Here is a 13393-nt window from a genome sequence, read left to right as displayed (position 1 = left end):
GATAGTCCACCTCGACCCATGTCGACCCTTGCGCGACCCCGACCTTCAGGATTTTGCTCTACGGAAGGGGGTGCACACTTGTGCGACCCCGACCTTCAGGATTTTGCTCTACGGAAGGGGGTGCACAAAAGTGTTCGTAATCAACCTCGGATTGTACTTTTCATCATCTAGGGGCACCGTAGGGACCGAAAAAAGTGGTTTCGCATGATAGTCCACCTCGACCCATGTCGACCCTTGCGCGACCCCGACCTTCAGGATTTTGCTCTACGGAAGGGGGTGCACAAAAGTGTTCGTAATCAACCTCGGATTGTACTTTTCATCATCTAGGGGCACCGTAGGGACCGAAAAAAGTGGTTTCGCATGATAGTCCACCTCGACCCATGTCGACCCTTGCGCGACCCCGACCTTCAGGATTTTGCTCTACGGAAGGGGGTCGACTTGTGCGCAACCCCGACCTTCAGGATTTTGCTCTACGGAAGGGGGTGCACAAAAGTGTTCGTAATCAACCTCGGATTGTACTTTTCATCATCTAGGGGCACCGTAGGGACCGAAAAAAGTGGTTTCGCATGATAGTCCACCTCGACCCATGTCGACCCTTGCGCGACCCCGACCTTCAGGATTTTGCTCTACGGAAGGGGGTCGACTTGTGCGCAACCCCGACCTTCAGGATTTTGCTCTACGGAAGGGGGTGCACAAAAGTGTTCGTAATCAACCTCGGATTGTACTTTTCATCATCTAGGGGCACCGTAGGGACCGAAAAAAGTGGTTTCGCATGATAGTCCACCTCGACCCATGTCGACCCTTGCGCGACCCCGACCTTCAGGATTTTGCTCTACGGAAGGGGGTGCACACTTGTGCGACCCCGACCTTCAGGATTTTGCTCTACGGAAGGGGGTCTACTTGTGCGCAACCCCGACCTTCAGGATTTTGCTCTACGGAAGGGGGTGCACAAAAGTGTTCGTAATCAACCTCGGATTGTACTTTTCATCATCTAGGGGCACCGTAGGGACCGAAAAAAGTGGTTTCGCATGATAGTCCACCTCGACCCATGTCGACCCTTGCGCGACCCCGACCTTCAGGATTTTGCTCTACGGAAGGGGGTCGACTTGTGCGCAACCCCGACCTTCAGGATTTTGCTCTACGGAAGGGGGTGCACAAAAGTGTTCGTAATCAACCTCGGATTGTACTTTTCATCATCTAGGGGCACCGTAGGGACCGAAAAATGTGGTTTCGCATGATAGTCCACCTCGACCCATGTCGACCCTTGCGCGACCCCGACCTTCAGGATTTTGCTCTACGGAAGGGGGTGCACAAAAGTGTTCGTAATCAACCTCGGATTGTACTTTTCATCATCTAGGGGCACCGTAGGGACCGAAAAAAGTGGTTTCGCATGATAGTCCACCTCGACCCATGTCGACCCTTGCGCGACCCCGACCTTCAGGATTTTGCTCTACGGAAGGGGGTGCACAAAAGTGTTCGTAATCAACCTCGGATTGTACTTTTCATCATCTAGGGGCACCGTAGGGACCGAAAAAAGTGGTATCGCATGATAGTCCACCTCGACCCATGTCGACCCTTGCGCGACCCCGACCTTCAGGATTTTGCTCTACGGAAGGGGGTCGACTTGTGCGCAACCCCGACCTTCAGGATTTTGCTCTACGGAAGGGGGTGCACAAAAGTGTTCGTAATCAACCTCGGATTGTACTTTTCATCATCTAGGGGCACCGTAGGGACCGAAAAAAGTGGTTTCGCATGATAGTCCACCTCGACCCATGTCGACCCTTGCGCGACCCCGACCTTCAGGATTTTGCTCTACGGAAGGGGGTGCACACTTGTGCGACCCCGACCTTCAGGATTTTGCTCTACGGAAGGGGGTGCACAAAAGTGTTCGTAATCAACCTCGGATTGTACTTTTCATCATCTAGGGGCACCGTAGGGACCGAAAAAAGTGGTTTCGCATGATAGTCCACCTCGACCCATGTCGACCCTTGCGCGACCCCGACCTTCAGGATTTTGCTCTACGGAAGGGGGTGCACAAAAGTGTTCGTAATCAACCTCGGATTGTACTTTTCATCATCTAGGGGCACCGTAGGGACCGAAAAAAGTGGTTTCGCATGATAGTCCACCTCGACCCATGTCGACCCTTGCGCGACCCCGACCTTCAGGATTTTGCTCTACGGAAGGGGGTCTACTTGTGCGCAACCCCGACCTTCAGGATTTTGCTCTACGGAAGGGGGTGCACAAAAGTGTTCGTAATCAACCTCGGATTGTACTTTTCATCATCTAGGGGCACCGTAGGGACCGAAAAAAGTGGTTTCGCATGATAGTCCACCTCGACCCATGTCGACCCTTGCGCGACCCCGACCTTCAGGATTTTGCTCTACGGAAGGGGGTCGACTTGTGCGCAACCCCGACCTTCAGGATTTTGCTCTACGGAAGGGGGTGCACACTTGTGCGACCCCGACCTTCAGGATTTTGCTCTACGGAAGGGGGTGCACAAAAGTGTTCGTAATCAACCTCGGATTGTACTTTTCATCATCTAGGGGCACCGTAGGGACCGAAAAAAGTGGTTTCGCATGATAGTCCACCTCGACCCATGTCGACCCTCGCGCGACCCCGACCTTCAGGATTTTGCTCTACGGAAGGGGGTCGACCCTTGCGCGACCCCGACCTTCAGGATTTTGCTCTACGGAAGGGGGTGCACAAAAGTGTTCGTAATCAACCTCGGATTGTACTTTTCATCATCTAGGGGCACCGTAGGGACCGAAAAAAGTGGTTTCGCATGATAGTCCACCTCGACCCATGTCGACCCTTGCGCGACCCCGACCTTCAGGATTTTGCTCTACGGAAGGGGGTCGACTTGTGCGCAACCCCGACCTTCAGGATTTTGCTCTACGGAAGGGGGTGCACAAAAGTGTTCGTAATCAACCTCGGATTGTACTTTTCATCATCTAGGGGCACCGTAGGGACCGAAAAATGTGGTTTCGCATGATAGTCCACCTCGACCCATGTCGACCCTTGCGCGACCCCGACCTTCAGGATTTTGCTCTACGGAAGGGGGTGCACAAAAGTGTTCGTAATCAACCTCGGATTGTACTTTTCATCATCTAGGGGCACCGTAGGGACCGAAAAAAGTGGTTTCGCATGATAGTCCACCTCGACCCATGTCGACCCTTGCGCGACCCCGACCTTCAGGATTTTGCTCTACGGAAGGGGGTGCACAAAAGTGTTCGTAATCAACCTCGGATTGTACTTTTCATCATCTAGGGGCACCGTAGGGACCGAAAAAAGTGGTATCGCATGATAGTCCACCTCGACCCATGTCGACCCTTGCGCGACCCCGACCTTCAGGATTTTGCTCTACGGAAGGGGGTCGACTTGTGCGCAACCCCGACCTTCAGGATTTTGCTCTACGGAAGGGGGTGCACAAAAGTGTTCGTAATCAACCTCGGATTGTACTTTTCATCATCTAGGGGCACCGTAGGGACCGAAAAAAGTGGTTTCGCATGATAGTCCACCTCGACCCATGTCGACCCTTGCGCGACCCCGACCTTCAGGATTTTGCTCTACGGAAGGGGGTGCACACTTGTGCGACCCCGACCTTCAGGATTTTGCTCTACGGAAGGGGGTGCACAAAAGTGTTCGTAATCAACCTCGGATTGTACTTTTCATCATCTAGGGGCACCGTAGGGACCGAAAAAAGTGGTTTCGCATGATAGTCCACCTCGACCCATGTCGACCCTTGCGCGACCCCGACCTTCAGGATTTTGCTCTACGGAAGGGGGTGCACAAAAGTGTTCGTAATCAACCTCGGATTGTACTTTTCATCATCTAGGGGCACCGTAGGGACCGAAAAAAGTGGTTTCGCATGATAGTCCACCTCGACCCATGTCGACCCTTGCGCGACCCCGACCTTCAGGATTTTGCTCTACGGAAGGGGGTCTACTTGTGCGCAACCCCGACCTTCAGGATTTTGCTCTACGGAAGGGGGTGCACAAAAGTGTTCGTAATCAACCTCGGATTGTACTTTTCATCATCTAGGGGCACCGTAGGGACCGAAAAAAGTGGTTTCGCATGATAGTCCACCTCGACCCATGTCGACCCTTGCGCGACCCCGACCTTCAGGATTTTGCTCTACGGAAGGGGGTCTACTTGTGCGCAACCCCGACCTTCAGGATTTTGCTCTACGGAAGGGGGTGCACACTTGTGCGACCCCGACCTTCAGGATTTTGCTCTACGGAAGGGGGTGCACAAAAGTGTTCGTAATCAACCTCGGATTGTACTTTTCATCATCTAGGGGCACCGTAGGGACCGAAAAAAGTGGTTTCGCATGATAGTCCACCTCGACCCATGTCGACCCTTGCGCGACCCCGACCTTCAGGATTTTGCTCTACGGAAGGGGGTGCACAAAAGTGTTCGTAATCAACCTCGGATTGTACTTTTCATCATCTAGGGGCACCGTAGGGACCGAAAAAAGTGGTTTCGCATGATAGTCCACCTCGACCCATGTCGACCCTTGCGCGACCCCGACCTTCAGGATTTTGCTCTACGGAAGGGGGTGCACAAAAGTGTTCGTAATCAACCTCGGATTGTACTTTTCATCATCTAGGGGCACCGTAGGGACCGAAAAAAGTGGTTTCGCATGATAGTCCACCTCGACCCATGTCGACCCTTGCGCGACCCCGACCTTCAGGATTTTGCTCTACGGAAGGGGGTCTACTTGTGCGCAACCCCGACCTTCAGGATTTTGCTCTACGGAAGGGGGTGCACAAAAGTGTTCGTAATCAACCTCGGATTGTACTTTTCATCATCTAGGGGCACCGTAGGGACCGAAAAAAGTGGTTTCGCATGATAGTCCACCTCGACCCATGTCGACCCTTGCGCGACCCCGACCTTCAGGATTTTGCTCTACGGAAGGGGGTGCACAAAAGTGTTCGTAATCAACCTCGGATTGTACTTTTCATCATCTAGGGGCACCGTAGGGACCGAAAAAAGTGGTTTCGCATGATAGTCCACCTCGACCCATGTCGACCCTTGCGCGACCCCGACCTTCAGGATTTTGCTCTACGGAAGGGGGTCTACTTGTGCGCAACCCCGACCTTCAGGATTTTGCTCTACGGAAGGGGGTGCACAAAATTGTTCGTAATCAACCTCGGATTGTACTTTTCATCATCTAGGGGCACCGTAGGGACCGAAAAAAGTGGTTTCGCATGATAGTCCACCTCGACCCAAGTCGACCCTTGCGCGATCCCGACCTTCAGGATTTTGCTCTACGGAAGGGGGTGCACAAAAGTGTTCGTAATCAACCTCGGATTGTACTTTTCATCATCTAGGGGCACCGTAGGGACCGAAAAAAGTGGTTTCGCATGATAGTCCACCTCGACCCATGTCGACCCTTGCGCGACCCCGACCTTCAGGATTTTGCTCTACGGAAGGGGGTGCACACTTGTGCGCAACCCCGACCTTCAGGATTTTGCTCTACGGAAGGGGGTGCACAAAAGTGTTCGTAATCAACCTCGGATTGTACTTTTCATCATCTAGGGGCACCGTAGGGACCGAAAAAAGTGGTTTCGCATGATAGTCCACCTCGACCCAAGTCGACCCTTGCGCGACCCCGACCTTCAGGATTTTGCTCTACGGAAGGGGGTCGACTTGTGCGCAACCCCGACCTTCAGGATTTTGCTCTACGGAAGGGGGTGCACAAAAGTGTTCGTAATCAACCTCGGATTGTACTTTTCATCATCTAGGGGCACCGTAGGGACCGAAAAAAGTGGTTTCGCATGATAGTCCACCTCGACCCATGTCGACCCTTGCGCGACCCCGACCTTCAGGATTTTGCTCTACGGAAGGGGGTGCACAAAAGTGTTCGTAATCAACCTCGGATTGTACTTTTCATCATCTAGGGGCACCGTAGGGACCGAAAAAAGTGGTTTCGCATGATAGTCCACCTCGACCCATGTCGACCCTTGCGCGACCCCGACCTTCAGGATTTTGCTCTACGGAAGGGGGTGCACAAAAGTGTTCGTAATCAACCTCGGATTGTACTTTTCATCATCTAGGGGCACCGTAGGGACCGAAAAAAGTGGTTTCGCATGATAGTCCACCTCGACCCATGTCGACCCTTGCGCGACCCCGACCTTCAGGATTTTGCTCTACGGAAGGGGGTCTACTTGTGCGCAACCCCGACCTTCAGGATTTTGCTCTACGGAAGGGGGTGCACAAAAGTGTTCGTAATCAACCTCGGATTGTACTTTTCATCATCTAGGGGCACCGTAGGGACCGAAAAAAGTGGTTTCGCATGATAGTCCACCTCGACCCATGTCGACCCTTGCGCGACCCCGACCTTCAGGATTTTGCTCTACGGAAGGGGGTCGACTTGTGCGCAACCCCGACCTTCAGGATTTTGCTCTACGGAAGGGGGTCTACTTGTGCGCAACCCCGACCTTCAGGATTTTGCTCTACGGAAGGGGGTGCACAAAAGTGTTCGTAATCAACCTCGGATTGTACTTTTCATCATCTAGGGGCACCGTAGGGACCGAAAAAAGTGGTTTCGCATGATAGTCCACCTCGACCCATGTCGACCCTTGCGCGACCCCGACCTTCAGGATTTTGCTCTACGGAAGGGGGTCTACTTGTGCGCAACCCCGACCTTCAGGATTTTGCTCTACGGAAGGGGGTGCACAAAAGTGTTCGTAATCAACCTCGGATTGTACTTTTCATCATCTAGGGGCACCGTAGGGACCGAAAAAAGTGGTTTCGCATGATAGTCCACCTCGACCCATGTCGACCCTTGCGCGACCCCGACCTTCAGGATTTTGCTCTACGGAAGGGGTCTACCCTTGCGCGACCCCGACCTTCAGGATTTTGCTCTACGGAAGGGGGTGCACAAAAGTGTTCGTAATCAACCTCGGATTGTACTTTTCATCATCTAGGGGCACCGTAGGGACCGAAAAAAGTGGTTTCGCATGATAGTCCACCTCGACCCATGTCGACCCTTGCGCGACCCCGACCTTCAGGATTTTGCTCTACGGAAGGGGGTGCACACTTGTGCGACCCCGACCTTCAGGATTTTGCTCTACGGAAGGGGGTGCACAAAAGTGTTCGTAATCAACCTCGGATTGTACTTTTCATCATCTAGGGGCACCGTAGGGACCGAAAAAAGTGGTTTCGCATGATAGTCCACCTCGACCCATGTCGACCCTTGCGCGACCCCGACCTTCAGGATTTTGCTCTACGGAAGGGGGTGCACAAAAGTGTTCGTAATCAACCTCGGATTGTACTTTTCATCATCTAGGGGCACCGTAGGGACCGAAAAAAGTGGTTTCGCATGATAGTCCACCTCGACCCATGTCGACCCTTGCGCGACCCCGACCTTCAGGATTTTGCTCTACGGAAGGGGGTGCACAAAAGTGTTCGTAATCAACCTCGGATTGTACTTTTCATCATCTAGGGGCACCGTAGGGACCGAAAAAAGTGGTTTCGCATGATAGTCCACCTCGACCCATGTCGACCCTTGCGCGACCCCGACCTTCAGGATTTTGCTCTACGGAAGGGGGTGCACAAAAGTGTTCGTAATCAACCTCGGATTGTACTTTTCATCATCTAGGGGCACCGTAGGGACCGAAAAAAGTGGTTTCGCATGATAGTCCACCTCGACCCATGTCGACCCTTGCGCGACCCCGACCTTCAGGATTTTGCTCTACGGAAGGGGGTCTACTTGTGCGCAACCCCGACCTTCAGGATTTTGCTCTACGGAAGGGGGTGCACAAAAGTGTTCGTAATCAACCTCGGATTGTACTTTTCATCATCTAGGGGCACCGTAGGGACCGAAAAAAGTGGTTTCGCATGATAGTCCACCTCGACCCATGTCGACCCTTGCGCGACCCCGACCTTCAGGATTTTGCTCTACGGAAGGGGGTGCACACTTGTGCGACCCCGACCTTCAGGATTTTGCTCTACGGAAGGGGGTGCACACTTGCGCGACCCCGACCTTCAGGATTTTGCTCTACGGAAGGGGGTGCACAAAAGTGTTCGTAATCAACCTCGGATTGTACTTTTCATCATCTAGGGGCACCGTAGGGACCGAAAAAAGTGGTTTCGCATGATAGTCCACCTCGACCCATGTCGACCCTTGCGCGACCCCGACCTTCAGGATTTTGCTCTACGGAAGGGGGTGCACAAAAGTGTTCGTAATCAACCTCGGATTGTACTTTTCATCATCTAGGGGCACCGTAGGGACCGAAAAAAGTGGTTTCGCATGATAGTCCACCTCGACCCATGTCGACCCTTGCGCGACCCCGACCTTCAGGATTTTGCTCTACGGAAGGGGTCCTCTCTGTACAAGGTTTAGGGGTACATTTTCACCCAAAACCCACTATCGCTCAACCGAAACAACTCCTCGACATGTGTCTTCTCTGTGAATTTGGCCCCGATCTGACGAGTAGTTTTCGAGATATGCCCCTCTGAAGGTACATATTGGGACTTAGCCGATTTTCACCCATTGCGGTGTCTATGGGGTGTTGGGAATCGCTCTACCGACCAGCCGGTTGGAGATATCGATTCCCGGTCTTCGGCGCGTTTGCTCAAATCCGTAATGCCTACTTTTCGTCCATACACACAAAACCTCGCAGAGTTCTCCTTCTGCCAGATATAGCGCGTGCCCCTTTGTTCGTGCACCATTTTGGCCCGTTTTTCGCACATCGCTTCGAAACCATGCGTCCGACGGTTTTGCGTCCCAAGTACCGATGTTAGAACATCACCGTGGCTAACTTTCGTCCATATACGCCAACTCCGTGCAATGTCTCCATCACCCTGTTTTTGGGTGAAAACCCATTTCTGGGACTTTGCCGATTTTCACCCATTGCGGTGTCTATGGGGTGTTGGGAATCGCTCTACCGACCAGCCGGTTGGAGATATCGAGTTGCGGTCTTCGGCGCGTTTGCTCAACTCTGTAATGCCTACTTTTCGTCCATACACACAACACCTCGCAGAGTTCTCCTTCTGCCAGATATAGCGCGTGCCCCTTTGTTCGTGCACCATTTTGGCCCGTTTTTCGCACATCGCTTCGAAACCATGCGTTCGACGGTTTTGCGTCCCAAGTACCGATGTTAGAACACCACCGTGGCTAACTTTCGTCCATATACGCCAAACTTCTCAGACACCTCCATCCGAGAGTATTTCGTGTTTTCCTATATATTGCATACTGCCAGGGGTTTTCTTCCATACAACTTTCAATGTTCTGTAAAACACCCGCGCATCGTCCGATTGGACTGAAACTGCTCCGGCGCGCTCTCTGCCGTGCTACAACTCTGCGCAAACCATCAAAACCTCGATGCCTGCGTGCGCACCTAGCCATCTGAACTCCGTACACTCTGGCTTAACAGGCCTCTTAGCCCGTTACAACATGGCTAACCCACTGGTAACCGGTAACCGTCACTCGTCCAATGTGGTCCATCACCCGTGCAAGCTGTTTCGCGTGCTTGCGCTTGCTCCGTGAGCAATCCCGCGTGCATTCGGTTGTCTTCCAACAGCGTGTTCGTCTCACAACAATCTCCTCCGTGTGTACGCCTGGTGCTATGCAACTAGTTGAAATTTTTCGGGAAGTCAAGTTTTGGGACTTGTACTTTTTTTCAACATTAAATGCAGCTTTTCGCACACCATAGCAACTCGGGCTTCGACTTTCGGGACTTGGTGCTTTTCGCGGATCAAGCCCAATGGACTTGACCCGCTAAAGCTCACCTCCTCTCTATCGCTCCATTCGGGTAGCTATGGTGCACCCCAGCCAGTAGCGCACATGCACCCCATGTCTGGGGCACAAGCACACCACCCACTAGGACACACCACAACAGCAGCACACCCTTCTGCACATAGCACCACGTGTGTGCAGCGTCGCCTTACCCAAGCGACTTGCGACACCTTGCAGGAGCAAGCTCCCACAGGTGGCGCGCAGCCGGTGTGTGACTCCCGCACACTCCCGACTAGGTGGTACCATCATCACCATGGCACGCACGCAGGCACCTGCACCTGCTGCAGGTACCTTACGCACACGCGTGATGACCCCCGTGTGGAGGGCCGGTGGATTCCCGGTGGGTGCAAGTCACTCTACCCCGAGCCCTGGGACACCTTCCCAGGGTGTTTTCCATGTACCACTAACCCTTGGTTGGACACCTCTTGGCTACTTGACCCCTTTCCCGGTGGGTGCAAGTCACCGTGCGGAACCTTTCGGCCGCTCTCCCTAGGACTGTGTTGCAGGCAAGCACAGTGGTTCCGCGACCTAGAGACAGCGGCATCCCTTGTTACTACTACTCCGAGCCCTGGAACACCTTCCCAGGGTGTTTTCCAAGTACCACTAGCCTCTGGTTGACCATCGGTGGAGGTAGGTGATTTACCCCAAAACCACCCTAGGTCACCGTTCCGACCGCCCAGCTACCGTTAAAACGCCTCCGGACACCAGGACACACCTTCCCGGTACCAGAACCAGTCGTAGTTGCCGTCACCCAAATTTCATACAACCGTCACCCACGGGCCGAAACACCTTGCCACTACATGAGTCTAGTATTAGGTCCTAGGGTCTCTTTTCGACAACTCCCGACCTCCCTGATATCGAATCGTCAGTTTACATGAGGAGGCTAAACTTTCTATGACGACTCAGTACAACCATACCTCCCTATAATAGTGAAATGTCAAATTCTAGGGCTTTTTGGCCATGGAAAATTCTGAAGCTCGGCACGAGCAAACATGACCCATGCTTGTATCTCCGAAACTATGAGTCTGACAGTTTTGCACCCTTCTGCGGAAAGTTGTGTCTCGGTAAGCCTAAAAATTCAGTAGAACACCACGAAACGATCCGACCACTCCTTCGACCTGTTTTGGGGTTTTGCAGTTTTCCATGGGGTATTTTGTATGGGGAAAACCGACCCATGCCCGTATCTCCGTACCTAAGCGTCTGACGGTCTTGGACCCCTTTAGGTAAAAGTTGCATTCCGTCGAGCTGAACATTTCACTAGAACATCGCGAAACGATCCGACGACTCCTTCTGGGAGTTTTTGGGGTCCGAAGGTTTTCTCGGACTTAGTCTCTGGAGCAACATTTCTGAAGCTCGGCACGAGCAACCACGCACGTGTCTAATATCTCCGTAAGTAAGGGTCTGACGGTCTTGGACACCTTTAGCAAAAAGTTGCGCCCTATCGAATGGAACATTTCACTAGAACACCACGAAACGATCCGACCATTCCTTCGACCGGTTTTTGGGTTTTGCAGTTTTCCATGGGGTATTTTGTATGGGGAAAACCGACCCATGCCCGTATCTCCGTACCTAAGCGTCTGACGGTCTTGGACCCCTTTAGGTAAAAGTTGCATTCCGTCGAGCTGAACATTTCGCTAGAACATCGCGAAACGATCCGACGACTCCTTCTGGGAGTTTTTGGGGTCGGAAGGTTTTCTGGGACTTAGTCTCTGGAGCAACAATTCTGAAGGTCGGCACGAGCAACCACGCACGTGTCTTATATCTCCGTAAGTAAGGGTCTGACGGTCTTGGACACCTTTAGCAAAAAGTTGCGCCCTATCGAATGGAACATTTCACTAGAACATCACGAAACGATCCGACCACTCCTTCGACCTGTTTTGGGGTTTTGCAGTTTTCCATGGGGTATTTTGTATGGGGAAAACCGACCCATGCCCGTATCTCCGTACCTAAGCGTCTGACGGTCTTGGACCCCTTTAGGTAAAAGTTGCATTTCGTCGAGCTGAACATTTCACTAGAACATCGCGAAACGATCCGACGCCTCCTTCTGGGAGTTTTTGGGGTCGGAAGGTTTTCTGGGACTTAGTCTCTGGAGCAACATTTCTGAAGCTCGGCACGAGCAACCACGCACGTGTCTTATATCTCCGTAAGTAAGGGTCTGACGGTCTTGGACACCTTTAGCAAAAAGTTGCGCCCTATCGAATGGAACATTTCACTAGAACACCACGAAACGATCCGACCACTCCTTCGACCTGTTTTGGGGTTTTGCAGTTTTCCATGGGGTATTTTGTATGGGGAAAACCGACCCATGCCCGTATCTCCGTACCTAAGCGTCTGACGGTCTTGGACCCCTTTAGGTAAAAGTTGCATTCCGTCGAGCTGAACATTTCACTAGAACATCGCGAAACGATCCGACGCCTCCTTCTGGGAGTTTTTGGGGTCGGAAGGTTTTCTGGGACTTAGTCTCTGGAGCAACATTTCTGAAGCTCGGCACGGGCAACCACGCACGTGTCTTATATCTCCGTAAGTAAGGGTCTGACGGTCTTGGACACCTTTAGCAAAAAGTTGCGTATAACCATCCTCGTCAATACTCTCGAACACTGTAACTCGATCCGACCACTCCTTGGTACACTTTTGTGGGTTGCCAGTTTCGGTTGGGACTTAGTCTCTGGAGACCAAATTCTGAAGCTCGGCGTGGGTACCGGTTTTTCGTGCACGTCAGAGGGCCTCGACCGCCCCGAGAACCCGACCTTCAGGATTTTGGCCATTTTTGGGGGTGCACAAAAGTGTTCGTAATCAACCTCGGATTGTACTTTTCATCATCTAGGGGCACCGTAGGGACCGAAAAAAGTGGTTTCGCATGATAGTCCACCTCGACCCATGTCGACCCTTGCGCGACCCCGACCTTCAGGATTTTGCTCTACGGAAGGGGGTGCACAAAAGTGTTCGTAATCAACCTCGGATTGTACTTTTCATCATCTAGGGGCACCGTAGGGACCGAAAAAAGTGGTTTCGCATGATAGTCCACCTCGACCCATGTCGACCCTTGCGCGACCCCGACCTTCAGGATTTTGCTCTACGGAAGGGGGTGCACACTTGTGCGACCCCGACCTTCAGGATTTTGCTCTACGGAAGGGGGTGCACAAAAGTGTTCGTAATCAACCTCGGATTGTACTTTTCATCATCTATGGGCACCGTAGGGACCGAAAAAAGTGGTTTCGCATGATAGTCCACCTCGACCCATGTCGACCCTTGCGCGACCCCGACCTTCAGGATTTTGCTCTACGGAAGGGGGTGCACAAAAGTGTTCGTAATCAACCTCGGATTGTACTTTTCATCATCTAGGGGCACCGTAGGGACCGAAAAAAGTGGTTTCGCATGATAGTCCACCTCGACCCATGTCGACCCTTGCGCGACCCCGACCTTCAGGATTTTGCTCTACGGAAGGGGGTGCACAAAAGTGTTCGTAATCAACCTCGGATTGTACTTTTCATCATCTAGGGGCACCGTAGGGACCGAAAAAAGTGGTTTCGCATGATAGTCCACCTCGACCCATGTCGACCCTTGCGCGACCCCGACCTTCAGGATTTTGCTCTACGGAAGGGGGTGCACAAAAGTGTTCGTAATCATCCTCGGATTGTACTTTTCATC

The sequence above is a fragment of the Anopheles nili genome (genome assembly GCF_943737925.1).
Source record: "Anopheles nili chromosome X unlocalized genomic scaffold, idAnoNiliSN_F5_01 X_unloc_3, whole genome shotgun sequence".
Taxonomy (NCBI): domain Eukaryota; kingdom Metazoa; phylum Arthropoda; class Insecta; order Diptera; family Culicidae; genus Anopheles; species Anopheles nili.
This window is presented reverse-complemented; position numbering follows the sequence as displayed.